The sequence below is a fragment of the Chionomys nivalis genome, chromosome 10 (assembly GCF_950005125.1).
Source record: "Chionomys nivalis chromosome 10, mChiNiv1.1, whole genome shotgun sequence".
In the NCBI taxonomy this organism is placed as follows: domain Eukaryota; kingdom Metazoa; phylum Chordata; class Mammalia; order Rodentia; family Cricetidae; genus Chionomys; species Chionomys nivalis.
Genome location: NC_080095.1, coordinates 21,156,996 through 21,174,344, shown reverse-complemented (window position 1 = coordinate 21,174,344; position 17,349 = coordinate 21,156,996).

Here is a 17,349-nt window from a genome sequence, read left to right as displayed (position 1 = left end):
AATCCAACTAGTACCCAGAAGTGGGGTTGCGTAATTGTGTTTAGCTTCTGAAGACGGCCCCTGTACACACTGTCTGAGTCCTGTCTGACTCTGCTCATGGTCTACGAGTTTTTTCTTTTTTCTTTTTCCTTTCCTTGATTTTTGTTGTTGTTATTTTTATCAGCAATGGTTTTTCTGATGAATTTTCAAGAAGGCTCTCCAGACAGATCACAGACCTTTTCTTCATTTACTGTTTCTTTCTGAGCTTCCTTTTTCCTAAAAATTAAAGCCCAGAACGCATTCCCTGAACCCCAGACCCAGTCAGGAGTCTCCACAGGAAGCTCCCCCGTAGGTGAGGCGTCACAGCGGACTGTGTATCATAAGCTGCCCCTCCCCACATTCTATGCTCTCTCAATAGCAGCACCAGCTGTGCCTACATTCCTAGGAAGCAGCCGGCACTTAGTAGGTCCTTAAGAGATGTTGGCTGTGTGAGGGAGAGTAGGAAAATTCTGTTCTGTGTGACAAACGGATCTTCACATATGAGAAACAAAAGAGGCTTAGGACCAGGTATTGAAATTCAGATGGCACAGACGCGAAATAACAGGACTATAAACTGGGAGATGGGAAGGAGTCAATTGACTAAATTATTGGTGTCATTTTGATTTTGGAAAGTGAGGCTTCTTTACACATAAGCAGCTATGAATGCGGGTTACAGGAGTTAATATTCACAACATGATTATGCTTCAATGGAAGTATTAGGGAGACACAAAATAATGATGGCGTACAGGGAAGGGATGGGCTCCCATGGTAACCTGGGAGCAGCCTTCCAGCATCTGAGGCAGGAGCTGTGGGGGTCCACAAGGGAGGCAGCGAGCAGGGGCTCAGGGTGACCCTACATAGGTGCACAAAGATCATCATCTGTTGCCATTTCTAAATTGCTGCTCGTTTAGATGGCACTTTAGGGACTTCCCTCATCTGGCTTGTCCAGGGAAATTACGCTCCAAACAGAGTAAGCCAGAAGGAGCCATGGTAAAGGGGAAAGTGGGAGAAGACATCTAATTTTACCATGTCTCTCTTCTGCTCCATTCCTCATTCTTATCCTTGATCCTTCTTCTCTTCGTTCTTAGTTTATTCTCATTTGTAGGTGTGTGAGTACATTAATGCATGTGTGTGTGAAGGGTGTATGTACACATGCGTGTGCTGTATGTGCATGTGTGTGCATGTGTTTTGTGTGCATGGGGTGTATGCACATGTGTGTGTGGTGCATGTTCATGTGAGTGTGCATGCATGTGTGTGCATGTATATTGTGTCCGTGCCTGTGTGTGGTATATGTGCATGTGTGTGTGTGCGTGCTCTTGTGTATGCACGTGTGTATTGTGTGTACATGTGTGTGCAGATGTATTTATCTGTGCTCATGGGAAGGCTTGGGAAGGACACCAGCTATCTTGCTTTATCACTTTCACCTTACTAGACAGGGTCTGTCACTGAACCTGAAGCTAGATTTTCAGCCAGCAAGTCCCAGCAATTCTCCTGTCTCAGTTCCTCACAGCACTGAAGTGATAGTCACACAAACACTCACATGGCTTTTTGCCTGGTTTCTGGGGATCTGAATTCACATCTGAGCACTTTTACCCATTGAAGCCTTTTTCCAAAACCTTATCTGCAATTTTTTTCAAAGAAGTAATGGATACCTCTAAAATGCACACACATGGGGGGAGGGCACAGTATGAGTAAGTGTATAGTAGTCAGCTCAGAGAAGGATAGATGGGGGTGGTTAGTTATACAGTAAGTGGTCAGAGACTCGAGTGCCAAAACATGAACCACGGGGAGGATCTGAGTGGGGAACAGCTGGAGAAGACAATCAACAGTTAGGGTTTCTATTGCTGGGAAGAGACACCATGACCATGTCAACTCTTATAAGGAAGCATTTAATTGCAGTGGCTTGCTTACAGTTTCAGAGGTTCAGTCCATTATCATCATGGCGGGGAACATGGAGGTATAGAGGCAGACATGGTACTGGTTACATCTTGGCTTGCAGGCAATAGAGAGTTGATTGAGACACTGGGCAATATCCTGAGCATAAGAAACTTCAAAGCCAGACCCCACAGTGACACACTTCCTCCAACAAGGCCACTTCAACAAAGCCACACCTCCTGATAGTGCCCCTCCCTACAAGACTATAGAGACCAAGTACATTCAAACTACCACAAAGATCAAGGACCAGACTGCTCAGTAGCATCCTGGGTCTTCAGCTAGTCAGGGGAATAGTGTGGAATTATGGAAGTATCACATGAAGATACTTGGACTGACAGATAACGCACGGCTCCACAGACGGGTTAGAGTAGAAATGACAAGGCAGTGAGCGGGACTTGTAATCCCAGCTCTGGGGAGATGGGACTGGGTGGATCCATCCGTGGGGCTTGCTGGCCAGGAACCTAGCCTGTGTGGTGAGCCCTAGGCCAAAGAGAGACCCCATGTAAAAAAACAAGGTGGGTGGCATTCATAACGAAGGATGTTTGAAGTTGTGGCCTCCATGTGCTCCTGTAAATGCATGAAACCATATACACACACTCATTACTCCCCCATGTGTGCACTCACGTGTGCGTGCACACACACGCGTGCACAAACACACACACAGATGGAAGAGGAGGGAAGGAGTGGAAGAGAGAGAGAACAGAGGACAATAAAATGAAGGTGGTGGTGGTGGTGAGAGCCGCGCTTACCTGTGATTAGAACTATTTAGAATGCAGTTAGGAGCTGGGCTCGTTTAATAAAGTGGTGATCATGGGTTCTTCTCCAAGATCAAGACCCCAAAGGAAGGACACGGTGACCTTGTATTTTACTATTGCTAAGGTTGGGAAAGACTCCTCTGAAAGTTTGGAACTGGGTGCCAAGTGATTAGATGAGACTTTGAAAGAGGGCCGTGACTAAGCATTGATTTGTAGATGATTGAAATAGGATACCTACTCATCTGGGGGATCCAATCAGAGGCAAACACCTCCTTCAGTCGATAGGAATTGCCATTACAATCAATGGCTTCCACTAAGTCTAAATCCCCTCAGTCAAATCACTAGGAAATAATCAATGAAGCTGCTTCCTTTGATGTCAGGAGGGAAACGGTATCTGAGGTAACTCGGTGCAGAGAGTTGCCAACTTTCCAAAGTCAACTTCTGAGTCTTTGGCAATTTACAAATTGGGATGACGCTGCCAGACTCGCTGATGCTAACAGCCCACTCTCCCGCAAGGCTCCCTTTGCTCTCGCCAATCTGCAGGACTTCTGGGTTTCCACTGACTGCATCTTAGGCTTTGAAGGGCCCTGTGGAGGGATATTAGAGTGTGCATGCCGTGTAGCTGGCAGTTATCCCATTCAGTTGCAATCACTTAAAGATAGAGACCAGAGAAGAAGTGGCAAAGAGCACCCCCAAACAATCCCCCACCTCTCATTACTTCATCAGTTAGCATGTTCAGTCAATGAGCGTCCAGAGCCGAGTTGGAACTGTTGCAGCCTCTTCCAGAACCCACAATGAGAGTCCAAGTTGTTTGATGAGTTTGATATTCATCTTAATTAGATGACTGGTTTGGGGATAATTAGGACCTAGGGAACCTGTGTTAGGTGTGATACAGTGGCCATACCCCTGAGCTCCTAGGACAGTCAGTCTTGATCTGTGACGTGAAGAGCCCTTGAGGGGTTGACTTGGTTGTTTTCACATGGTCTGGAGGCCACAGGCTGGAGGTTTCACTCTTTGGCTGAGTGTCCCAATTGTCATGGCCACATGTGACTTCATGGGGTCCCTCAGGGTCTATCATGAGACACTTTGGTCAAAGACTCCCCTTGGAGACTCACCAGCTGAGTGGCCTCCAGAGGGAATGCTGCTGCTGATAACAACATCAAATATCAGAAAATGATAAAACCCACAACAGTAGCAGCAACTAAGCTGACACTGTCTTGATGCCTAAATGTCTTTCCTGAGCCACCTAGATGACTCAGCAGGTGAAGGTGCTTGCTGCTGAGCCTGATGATCTGAGATCTTTGGAACCCACATGACGGAAAGTGAGGAAGCACTCCCGCAAAGGTCGTCCTCTGACGTCCACACTGTCCCCGTGGCACGTGCATGCTCCCTGAACAAAACAAAACTAAAAGAAGTACATAAATCCCTTCCACGTGTTGACTCACCAGGTCACAGCATTCCTCCCTGTCACTCTTAAAGCTGCCACTTTCCAAAGAAGTGAAAGTCGGAGAAGCAGACCAGTGCCACAGTCAGGTGGGAATGGGGCCCCGACTCAATCAAACCTAGGAATTTGGAATCCTAGTCCCACGATTTTCATCGGCAGATGGGTTTTCCTCAGGAACACCTGGCTGCTCGTCTCCTCTGGGCCTGGCAGTGTGCAGGCAGAATGACTTCTCTTCAAGCCACAAATTGAGATGATGGCTGTGGTGCCCACGGTATTCTGGGCATCAGGTTGATGGTACACAATCCTTGATCAACACCTGCCCTGATGTTGGTAACATGATTTCAAAGTGCACGAGGACTTATCCCTAGCGCGTGAACTGGCTCTTTGGAGCCCATTACCTAATGGAGGCATACCCTGCTCAGCCTAGATACAGGGAGGAGGGCCTTGGTCCTGCCTCAAGTGATGTGACAGACTTTGTGGACTTCCTAGGGGAAGCCTCACCCTCTCTGAGGAGTGCCCTGGGGGCGGGGTTGATGGGAGGTGGGAGTAGTAGTACGGGGGGGGGGGGGGGGAGAGGAGGAGGGAGAGGGAACTGAGATTGGTATGTAAAATGAGAAAAGATTTATTAAAAAAATTATTTAAAAAAAGAAAAGAACGTGCACTTTCACTGATGAATGGGCCCTGTGGGTCTTTCAGATGCTTTCAGGAGAACACTGCTACCACAGCCTTTTGGTGAATAGCCCCTTGGCTGTAACGACAACCTGGTTGCTCTGAGCAGTCACACGTGGCAGTGACAGCCAGGCCAATACTGTACAGATGCCAATTTTGTCTTACTAACCCCTGGATGAATTTTTCTCTGTTGCCTTCCATGTTCCTGACGATGGCTGTCTCATTTAGGTTTTTTAAAAATAAATTGTTTCTCCCTAACAGTGATGTCTTCTTCATATGTCCTCCAGGTTTAGAGTGACCGGATGTAGGGTCTGGCCATCAGACCTCCTGCTTCCTATTTTTTCTGTATTTAATGTTGATTCTTGCCTGGAAGTCCATTCCTGCCTCTTCCTCAGCCCATGAGCCTGAGATGGCTGATCTTGATTGGCATTTGGTGAACTTCGACTCACCATAGAAAGCATCTCTGAGAACATCTGAGAAGTGTGAACTAGAGCTGATAACCGGGGTTGTGCACATGCCTGTGAGGCAGAATAACCCTTCTTTTCTCAAGTTGCCCTTGTCAAGAGTTTGTTGCATACATACAGCAAGGAAACAATAATTAATTCAATATCCTATACCAGGACTTGGCATGTAGCCCAAGCTAGATCCATGAGAGGACAGACACATCTTGGTCTGTGTTAGTAAGGATGAGGTATGTTATGCTCTAAGGACATCCATCCCCTCTACCCCAGTCACTTATAAAGCCAAGGGCCAACTTATGAGAGATGGCTGGTTCCATCTCTGCTATTGCCTCACTATGGAATTTGAATTGTAGGAGTTACCGTTGTTGTCTGAAGTTTTAGAGGATTAGGTTTAGCAGGAAAAGGGTACACATGTAACTTTCACACACTGAGGGCTAGAATTGGTCACACAAGTAGCACTCAAAGCCAAGGAGGCTAGGAAGCCTCCCTGGGAAATACTAGGGAAGCAGAGAGCTGGTGACGTCTCCTAAGTAGATCTAACGACTACCAGATGGCCATCAAAAATTCCCCATCTAATGTAAGAAAGGAATCCGTTAAACTGGAATACAAGAGGCAGTGTGATGAGTGTTTCAAAGGCCAAAAAACGATGCACTGAGCATTGGAAAAAGGATGAATTAACTTCTTTTTTGCACATCTGTTAAGTTTAAAGACCCTCACATATGGGTTTTGATCAACTTCTCCACAGTCCTAGGAGTAACTATGTTAGTTCCCTTTCTCACCTGGTGGGAGCTTCAGGAAGCCAAGAAGTCATGCAGGGCTTGAGGTGGCATGGTTACTCTTTCTCCTCTGTCTGATGAAGCAACCTCTCTCAGAAAGTTGAAGCCCTCGGTAGCATGAAACTGGTGCTGAGTGCATGGTGACTGGAGGAAGGGCGTGTGAAGGATTGCTTCCTGACTGGAGATGGCTCAGATCAGCCATCTGTGCTTACGTATGGTCAATAAGTGGTAGAAGGCAAACAAGGGCCTCAGGCTGCCAACTCTGACCTGAAGCTTCTAGAATGTTTTTTGTCTCTTTTTCTCTCCTCCTTCTTGACAGACTCATACATGTGGTCTGGGGAAAGCTATTTGCATATCCAAGAGAGTTTAAATAGACAAAATCCAAAATATTTTCTTTTCCTTCCTTCCTTCCTTCCTTCCTTCCTTCCTTCCTTCCTTCCTTCCTTCCTTCCTTCCTCCCTCCCTCCCACCCTCCCTCCCTCCCTCTCTCTCTCTCTTTCTTTCTTTCATAAAGAAAGCAGTCTTCCTCTCTCCCCTGGTTCTCCCCTTCCCACTTTTTTAAAAACTGGTTTTTAAAGTTTATTTTTGTTGTCTAAGAAGTTGAAGAGTAGAAATATGATGTAATATGAAGGTGGTTGTGTATGCAAAACCAGGACAGATCTTGTGCTAGTGACAAAGGAGGTGGTGAAGATGGTGGTGGTGGTGGAGGTGATGGAGGAGGTGGTGGTGGAGGTGGTGGAGGTAGTGGTAGTGGTGGAGGTGGTGGTGGTGGAGGTGGAGGTGGTGGAGGTGGTGGTGGTGGTTGTGGTAAATTAATGCGTGGAGCTTTCCCCTCTCCCACAGAGGTTCTTGTGGGCATCGCCAGGTATAGGAACTGTAAAGACCACTGCCATTTGGAGTAAGCATTACAGAAGCAGCTGAGGCCGGGTGATATCTCTAATAGGTATCTCCTTTGTGTAGGAGTGATGTGCCAGTTTTAACATTCAGGTTCACAAGCAGGCATTCATTTGTAGCTTATGGTCATTCTATAGTTAGCAGGAGTCCCCTCTCTGTCTCTTTGTCTCTCTCTCTCTCTGTGTCTCTGTCTCTCTGTCTCTGTCTCTCTCTTTCTGGCACTAGTTTCCAGCCTAGGGCTTGTGCCTCCTAACTGCTGCTGAGCTCCAATGACCTCAGAGAAAACCCTTTCATTATAATATTTTATTAGTCCCTTGAGGATTCCATCAGGCATGCTCTGATCATACGAATCCCCCAACTCCTCCCACATCCACCCACATCTTCCTGTTCACCTAGCTTCATGTCCCCCCATTTTTAAACCCATAAAGTCCAAATTATGTTGCCCGAAAACTCTTGAGAGTGGAGTGTGAGACCATCCTCTGGATTCCACCAGGGGCCACATTTTCACAGAAAGCTGAATCCCCCTCTCCCAGGGGTTATCAATCCTTATCCTTGTTATTAAGCTATTATCCTTAGCTCCTCAGCTAAGGGTGGGACTTCCTGCCTGCCTTCTTTTCTTCTCCATGTTGGGATTTTGTCTTCCTCCATCTTGTGTGGTTCTCGTGCATGCTGTCACAACTGTGAGGACATACGTGCAACTTCCCTGCTCTGTCTGGAAAATTCTGTTTCCTTGTAAGAGCCTCTGGCTCTCCTGTTCCTCCTGCCCCCCCTTCTGAGATGAGCCCCGAGCCTTGGTGGGGAGAGGTGTGTCCAGACATCTCATTTAGAACTGAGATCTCAACAATCTATCTCTTCTTCTCCAGAGAAAACATTTTGAGGACCAGTCATAAACCATATCCGTGGTAACGCAGTAAGCACTAGGCATTCTCTCACTGCATCATCATCATCATCATCATCATCATCATCATCATCATCCTGACTGTGTCAGTCAGGCAGCCGGAGCATCACCTGGTGGTAACTAGAGGTTGGAAGGCCTGTGCTGAATTTGCCTGGCTAGACGCTCTGCTCCTTTTTGTTTTTGAGGAGCAGTGTGGTGTGCCCATTCCTAGTGAGTGCCACGTCCACAGCTGTAAGGCTGTGCATCCTTACAGCTGGAATGGAGAGTAGACCACAGACAGCTGGGGTGCAAAGGAGGGAGGTCCATAGAGACATGGGTCGCTGCGGTTGTCCTGACACCTGACGGCAGCGCTTGAACTCGCATATGAAGTCCTGTGTGCATTTGTTCATAGACAAGTTCTCCCCTAGCCCAGGCTGGCCTCAAACTCACTAAATATCCGAGGATGACCTTTAACTCCTGATCCTCCTTCCCACACTTCACAAGTTCGGGGATGTCAGGCATGCTTGGTGTGTATGGTGCCAAGGATTTTGAGTACAGTGGCAATTCTACCTCTGCTATCACTCTGCCCAAAGGGCGCCTTCTCACCCGCACACAGGCCCACGAATGGACTACTCTGCCCACTTGGCCTGGCCAGGATGACAACAGGATCTTCTAGAGTGCTTGCCCCTCCTGACCAACCAGAGTGGAGGGAGAGTGCGTCACAGATTGAACTGTTGCTTGGTCCCCCAAGCAGACTGGCTCATAGATAGCTCCCAAGACCTAGGTCCCAAAAAAGAACACAGAGCCAAAGTAGGCCTGTGGCGGTGGGGGTGGGGGGCTGTGTACCAAAGGTAGGCCTCTCACCCTGCCTCACAAGGCCTCTCAGCCTCTCTCATAAGGCCTTTCACCCTGTTGCACAAGGGTGAGACGCCTACATTGCAGACTCTGGGGTTTGCTGCAGCATTTGATTCCAATGAGGCTGAATTTCTTGTTTGCAAAAAGGCCTGGGAGAATAATTCAAATGCTCTGGGCTATGTTATTGTGGTTGGAAATGAGGTCTGGTGGTCAGCATCACACAGAAATGTGTTTTATTTTTATCTACAAGTCTCCAAGTTCCTGTCATCCATCTACCTGGGTGCAAACAACAGTTCAAGACAGGCTTTAAGAACTTCCATAGCCATGAGCACTTATTAGCTCTGCCGTGAATTAGACACTATTAAGGGCCTTAAATACGTCAACTTACTGAATCTGCTTGGTATTTTTAAGATGATGTTGCATCCTTCCCATGTCATGGATGAGGAAATGGAGGCATGGAGTAATTAAATGATTTGGCCAAGTTACATTGGAACTTGAAATTGTAGCAAGTGCTGAAACAATATGGGATTAATGAATGAATGAGTGAGGGAATGAATGAACGTCCTGTGAGTGTCCTGTTCCTTATCTTCCGGCCCTTAATCGTGGCTCTCTGAGTGCTCCTGTTACTGGTTTTAGGGGCTGCACATTTTGGCTGGCTGGCTTAGGCAATGGAGATGGGTAAGGAAGGAGGCAGGCCATTGCTTCCACAATGTAGGCTGCCTGTCACGAGTGTGCAGCCATAGTGAAAGTGATGGGAGATTAATAGGAAATAATAGGAGAGGGAGCCAAGCCCTTACACAGCTTTCCAAGAGAGAAAGCCTTACATCCAAGGAGGTGCAATTAGCTCCCCAAGCCAAGATGCATAGGCAGTGAAACAGGCTAGCAGTGTTTTATTTTTATACCTGGGTCCGCCCCTGGTTCCGCGGCCTAGTTAGTACTTCCAAACCTCCAGCTGAGTCTGCACTGCCTGCTAGCTTTAATACACTTCTAATCCGGCTTGCTACACAGCCCTAATATCGAACACACGAGGCAGACAGCTGCCCGGAGGCATTCTCCGGAGAAAGCCTCATATCACACCAGAGCTCCTCTCTCCACTATCGTTCCAGGCCTCTGTCTCCCATCACGGGGTAGGATGTTGCGGTGCAGACACTGGGAGCATCGTGGAATTGTCCTGATAGATACATCCATGGCAGCGCCTGTGTGGGGAACCAAACCCGGGGAGCCTTCCCCTCCTGCCTCCTCCTCCACAGTGAGCTGATCAAGCCTCATTATTTCTTCCCAGAAGTTCTACCTCTATAGCATTGTGTTCCCAATACCCAGCACAACCTGTAAGGGGAGATGCCTCTGATTTCTGTCCTTTCCTAGAAGATGTACTGCATCTGTCCCCCTAAATGCAATAATTATTTTATTGCCCTGGCTTCTTTCTATGAACACACGTCATTTTCAAATATAAATAATCATTCCCTCCTTTAATAAATTAGATGGCACCTGTCTTGCTCAGAGAATGAACATTTCACTGTCTTCACACATGCAATGACATCGTATCAATATTTAAAATCATTTTATGCATGTATTCTAAGATGTCCAACTTCATTAAGGCCATTCATCAAGCCCTAGCTAGAGTGTATTCCCACTGGACATGTAAGCCTGGGGGCCTACCAAACAGAAATTTAAACTAACTTGGCTTTTTTTAAAAATTCACATTATTCTCAAATATTCTCTCTCTTTCTCTTTTTTTAAACCCCCTGCCATGACTAAGGCATTTGGGCTAGCCCGTGATTTGGTACATGTCAACATTTAACTGACATGATCCCCATTAGTATGTCAGAATGTGTGTGCCCCAGTAAAACACAGCGTCCATCTCTCCCTCTAACTCATAGAATCACACTCTTGTTCTTTTCTTCACTGGGCAATGATTTCGGTTTATCACTGGATGTTCCTGTTAAATATGTACAAACATTTTCAACTATGGGTCAATGAAATCCTCCATGTCTTGTCAACCTCATCCTCGCCTCCCCCCCAATAACTCTCTTGGTCCGTTCCTTATGTGTCTGAGGCTCCCCACATATAAACAGTGGGTGCCTGGAATGTGGATATTTTTGTAAACAGGATCAGTTCTTTGCTCTGTGGTTTCCGCAGATCTGGATGGAGCTGTCTCCCCGGATATGCATTACCTAACTGAAACCGAAACCTCACACTGCAATGCCAATAAACAATTAAGTCCATGCTGGGAAAATTGCAATGAAATCTTCTCAAACAGGGCACCCACCCGGAGAAGGATGGATAGGAGTCTGGCTCTGTGATGCCACCTTGCCAGGCAAAGCGGACAAAATACAAGTTCATATTTCAGGGGCAACCAGGCGTCCACGAGCAAAGCAACTCTGTAGCAAAGGGAAGGAAAGGGGAGGAGACATTGTTGCGGTCTCCTAAGGCAACACAATTAAACACAGAGAGGAGTTTTTCTCATGCCTCTGGGGCCTAGACATCCAGGGTGGAAGGTGTGCAGAGTCCATCTCGGCTTACAGACAGCCATGTCGCCTATGTCCTTACATGGTATTTCCTCTGTGAATGATATTTTCTATTTGTCTTTGTGTTATCAAATAAGAACACTAATCACATTGAATCAAGGTCCCTCCTACTGATTTTTAGTGACTCCCATAAAGACTCTGTTTCCAGATAGTTTAGCAGTTAAAAGCACTGGCTGCTTCTGCAGAGAACTCAGTTTCGATTCCCAGTCCCAACCATCCCTAACACCAGTTCCAGGGGATCCGATATCTTCTTCTGAACTCCACAGCTGCCACACACACATGTTACCCATACATATATGCAGGCAATATGCTCACAGATATAAAATAAAATAGCTCCAAAGACACTAATAAAATAATAAAGACTATGTCTCCAAATAGAGTAGATATTGAAGCATTGGGGTCTAGGCCTTCAGCAGATGGAATCAAGGGGAACAAAGCCCGTGACAATGGAGAACTCAAACAGCAGGACATGGAGAAAAAAGAACCGTCATGAATAGGACTGAATGACAGGAAACAAGATGGCCAGAGGAGCTGGAAGCTTCCCACAGAGCAGAAACCTGGGAGCTTCCAATGTGGCTTTGTCCAACATGCAGAAAGCCCTGGGCTCTGTCACCAGCCCTGAACAGTTTGAGAGTGGCAGTGTGCTTGGGAAGCAGAGGCAGGGAGATCAGGGGCTCTGGGTCATTTTCTCCTGCACAGGGAATGTGAAACCAGCCAGATCCATGAGACCCTGCCTGCGCCAAAATAAATGTAAACATGTAAACAGTGCTTGTCCTTATGTCTAAATGCACCCTAAAAGTTCCTGCTGGACTGAGGCCTCTTACTGAAGCTCCCACCCCAAGTTTCTCACCTTTCTCAGGGTATTAAATCCATGTGCCCTGTCTTCCCCTCCCCAGCACATCAAGTGTGGCCTCACCTCCTGGCCCAGGGGCTCGCTGGTCTCTCTTTCATCATTGAGGTCTTAACCCAAGTACCTCTACATGTAAAGCCACCTCTCTTAGGCGACAACAAGGCCATCTATTCAAGGCCTCAGGTTTCCCTCCTAGGCACTGCATTCCTAGTCATTATTTTCAGCTGTTTTAGCCAAGAGCTTGTTAGTGCAGGAGGAAGGAAGGGAGTAACTGCCTGTGAGAATCCTGGAATTCCAAGTCTTTAAAATACAAAGTGTGAAGACCTAAGCTGGAGACGCGGATTTGGAAGTTTCCAGCTTAGAGTGTCTAGCTCAAGCCCCGATGTGATTGGGAACTTCTGGGGAGCGGTTCTGAGTCGGGAAAGAAGAGGGGTGATGCTTTGTTCAGTTCCGGCATTAGAGATGACAGACGGTAAGTAAAGAGGCAACATGGGAGTCTCAGCAGAAGTTTCTGGGCTCCCTTCTTCCTTTCACTTCAAGGGGAGATAATTTTAGAGACCTGAGGAACCTTACTTAGCATGGGGCCTGAGTACACACCAGCTGGCATCGGTGTGTTTTTAATTATGGCCCTGTTCTGGCTCTGTGGTCAGAGTTCCTCTGTGTGTCTAGAGACATTCACCATGACTCTCGTGTTCACTGTGCCCTGCTATGCCCATGACAGACTATCAGAGTGCCCATCACCAGGGACAAAGTTGGTTCTGAGGCATGCCTTAAATACAACAACCTTGCTTGTAGAGTGCATAACTGATGTCCCTAGATCTGAGACTCACTGCATCTCTCTAGAGCATGGCCAGGTAAGCAGGACTGGTGTGGAGATCCAGAGCCCTGAAAACCAGACAGTGCTCAGGACCACAGGGCTTTGAAACTTGGTAAAGTTACGCAGAGATCCACTTCCGGGCTCATCTAGACTTAGGGTCCTGAAAGCCTTTTTCACCAGAGTGGAAACCCCTCTCAGAGAATATGGCAGGTCCTAGCTGAGTGCCTACACATCTTCTGACAGGCAGAAAGTGGCAGGTGAATGGATCAATATTCAGGAGCCCAGTGCTGAACACCAGGCCAAAGCACTGCCTCCTGCCATCTCCCCTCCCCTGCCCTTAACCCCCCACTCCCCAGACCCACCTGTTTGACTCACCCCTGTTGGTGAGAACCCAAGTTTTTGAGATTCAGATGGATGGCCACATCTCTTCTCCATTCAATTCTGTCACTTCAAAACCTTCTGTGTCAGGCACAGCCCATGTCTTTTTACCTCCCTCTATTGATGAAATGTGCCAAGCAACTCATGTATTCTGTCTTGCTGGGAGGGTCTAAGAGCATCTCAGCTACCTCAAATTCCTATTTCCTAGAGGACCAAGTGAGGGCAAACACCACTCCCTGCATAAGGTTGTTCTGATGGCTCCGTGACTGACAGACTGGGAACTGCCTAGCTGATTGCAGCCATTAGGTGCACATCAGCACCTGCGTGGGAAAGCATCAGAGGGACAGCAATACAGTTTGGGGTGGAGCTTGTGCAATGGGTGGAGAGATGAAGGGACATGAAACTATTCTACATTTATGGATTAATTGACAATATTGCCTTTTCTTCATATTTCCCTCAGTCTGGGGCCATGGGAGATTTATTATTTTGGTGTTCACTGGCTGTATTTTGAAGTTACCGATGTTCACTGTGGATCCAGAGATTATTCAAGCCCCTTCCAAAATGGAGTGCTTAAAAAAGACCAGTGAAGAGCCCAATAATGTTAAATTGTTCTGCACTATGCCTGCCCAAATCCTCCATCATTTCCAAATTCAGTCCTTCACGTCTCTAAGAGCTCTCCACTTTAGGAGTGAATGGGTGTTCTGGGCACATGCACAGTGGGCCAATTTAGACTCCCTCGATGGTGCTGGTGCAGTGAAGAGCACTCCAGCTACGTGGAGCATAGCCCTGGCATGGCTCTGCCTGTTCTCGGGGCTCTCGGAGCTGGAGGCCAGCTGGCTTCTGCAACGCTGTCCTACCCAGGCAGCAATGGGCTGGACTCGCTCCACACCTTGGTATTTCCAGGACATTGTTCTCATTCTGCCTGAGAATCTGGGGAAGAGCTGCAGGATAGGAGGAGGGGATGGGAGTTTATTAGCTGCTTTTATCATGGTTTCTGATAAGAGACAAGTTAAGGAAGTGGGAGGGAAGGAAGGATATATTTCAGATTACAGTTCAAGGGCTATAGAGTCCATCTGGCAGGGAAGGCAAAGGTGTGGTGGCAAGCGTGAGAGGCAACTGGCCACACTGCATCTGTGAGCAGGAAGCAGAATGAACATTGGTGCTCGGCTGCAAACCTGTATTTGGTCTGAGATCACAGGCTATGGAATGGTGCCACCCACAGTTAGGGTGGTATTCCCACCTCTGTCAAGAAGAAGAAACTAGAAACTCTCACAGACACAGGCAGAAGATTTCCATGTGTCTCCTGAGGGAGTCTTGATCTTGTCGAGTTGACCATTGCTGTTAGCCAGCACAGGGACTGTTTCCTCCAGTGCTACCATTGCAGGTCCCTAACTGGTTTGTCTGGTATCGGAAGGACAGAGACCTTTGGAGTGTTTCCCTATATCTGCTCTAACTTTGTGGTTTTGTGTACTCTCTTGTTAGGTCATGATAGGGTAGGCCTACAGCGTGATGATTAAAGATCAGAGATGTTTCCATATAAGGTGACACCCAGCTCTGGACCTGGAACTAAGTTAGCCTGTTTTAGCAGCTGTGTGTGGCTGGAATGGAGAATGGAATTAACACAGATCTGGGGAGTAGATATGCTTGGACTTGACCCATGACTTCTGATTCCAAGTCCAGAGTTCCTTGTACTCATGTGAAATACAGCTCTAGGTAAACCCAGAGCTACCTGACTCCAGTCCATGCTGGTCTCAGCTGCTCGGACTCCACATCTAAACTGGTATCCTGATGGTATGTCTCGAAATAGCCCGTTTAATTTTTTTCCTTTCTTCTTTTCCAAAGCTTATGCTATCTATGTAAATGGCATGCTCATGTCAGGGAGATTGAACTGTGCCTTCATCCACACTTCTTCCCCCAAGAAGATAACGTCCACAACTTTTTGACTTGAGCAAAAACTGAGTTCCTAAGTTGGAGCTGGAGGATAATTTATCTCTACAAATAGGACTAGAATAACTGAATGGGACTCCACCTCTTGTGTCCCCTTTACAGATGTGGCATCAGAGAAACCTGTTTTGGGTGTTACAAATGCAAGGCATGCCTTTCTAGTCTCTATGAACTTAGGTCAGTCTGTTGATATCTTCTCACCAAGACCGAAGAGCACCATAGCGCTCTGGGTACCCACACATCTTTTCCGGGATGCTCTGAAGGTTGAAGCATAGACCATCTGTGGACTCTCCTGCTAGGAGGAATCTACAGCTGATTGGACTCAGAGCTCCTCACTGACTCTGTCCTGTGCTCATTCTCTGAGTTATCAAGGTCCTTAGTGGTGAAGCACTGAGGGCCTTTGAGGAGATGGGCAGAGCTCTGTTTTCTGGCTTTCTACCTGGAGTTTCTATACCTCAGCCCCTGCCCCTCCTTGGACTCTGTCAATACATCTTGCTCCAGGGATTAACAGTCTATACTCATGAGCTAGTGGCTTTTTCTAAATGAAACTAAAATTGAAGCTTTGGCATTGGCATAATGCAAGGAATATTCTATTACTAGGGAAAGTCTCAGAAAATTTTCTCAGACCATGTTTCCTACATGTTTGGGGAGAACACCAGTAGGGGCAGAAGAAACACATCTATAATAGGAGAAAGTCACTTTAACACTATGAGCAAAAGTCATAAAGAAATAGTGATAGAATTGGGGGAAATTCTGAATGCAAAAACTCAGTGTTGTGTGTTATGATATGTGCGTGAAGTCTCACTCAAAAGATACATGCATTAGATCCCAGGCAGTGAGTAAACCCAACATCGAGCATCCATTCAATCATAAGGGGAATAACCTACACTCTACAGTATGTTAGATTCAGTGTGGCTGAATGGGGATGCTCTGAAGCTTAGGTATAATAAGTTCACCTTCAACCCACTTTACATTCATCTTACAAGTGTGTTTATGAGGATGCAACTCGTGGTAAACTAAGGAGAATCTGTATGATAGCAAAGAATGTGGAAGACAAGGGATAAAAGAAAACAAGTTCCCAGAAAAACAGAGATGTGTTATGCTGGCAGAAATCACACTTAAATTAAAATGTGAACCCTCAATAGAATGATGGATAATTATTTTTTGAAGTATTGAATAAAAATAACTTTTAATTTTATATCCAGCTAAACTATCTCTGAGTATACCAACCAGCAATAGAATGATTTCATTTTAAGTGAGTGACAGCTTAGGAAGTTTATTGCCCATGTATAAGGATTGCTGCTATTCTATCTATTTGAAACAGATTTGGAAGAATGGTTAGAGTAGGAGGATGCTTTTATAGTACGTATATAAATGGTATGCAAATTAGGACACTTTGTTGTGTGTATGTCTGTGTACACAAATTTATCTATTTGTTTAAAGTAATACCCATAAGTGAAATAAAAAGATAATTTAACATAAGACAAGCACTGTTCTATGTGAGATGGTATTAAGGCATAAAGTTTGCAGGGACAAGAGGCAGAAAAAACACTCATGTGGTCAGAAAAATAACAAAACAAAACAAAGCAGAGCAAACATCTGAGATACTTTTTACCCAGAAAAAAAGATACTTAGTTTTCATTATGAGGAAGCCTGGTTTTAATGCTGCCTTTGTTACTTTATGTCAATGTGTCTTTCCAGAAAATTTTGATACTATTTGGTCCTTAAGTTCCCCTCACCAAATCCCGATGGTGAAGTGGGTACTGGTGAGTTATTTGTGGAGTTCTAACACGAAGTGCAGAGTCCCTGGCCTTGCGTGGATGCTGAACTCAGTGGCAGCAGGTAGGAAAGCGTCTTTTTTATTTTTATTTTTATTATTTTTTTTAGTGTCCTGAAAACATAGCTTACATCTTCCTCATTCCTTCACACAAAGTTGGTGACAGAGATATTAGTCCTATGTTTAGGGGCTAAGGCACCTTAAAAGTGGGAAGAGGTAAGTTATTCCTGATGCTCACATCTCGCTCTGTTTAAGTTTTAATGCACCATTTCCAAGCCTTTGCAAACTTGCCTTTCTGACCCAAGTACATATACGGGGCCCAAGAGATCAGAGCTCCTGCAGAGCCATTAATTGCAGGGCTTGTTTCCCAG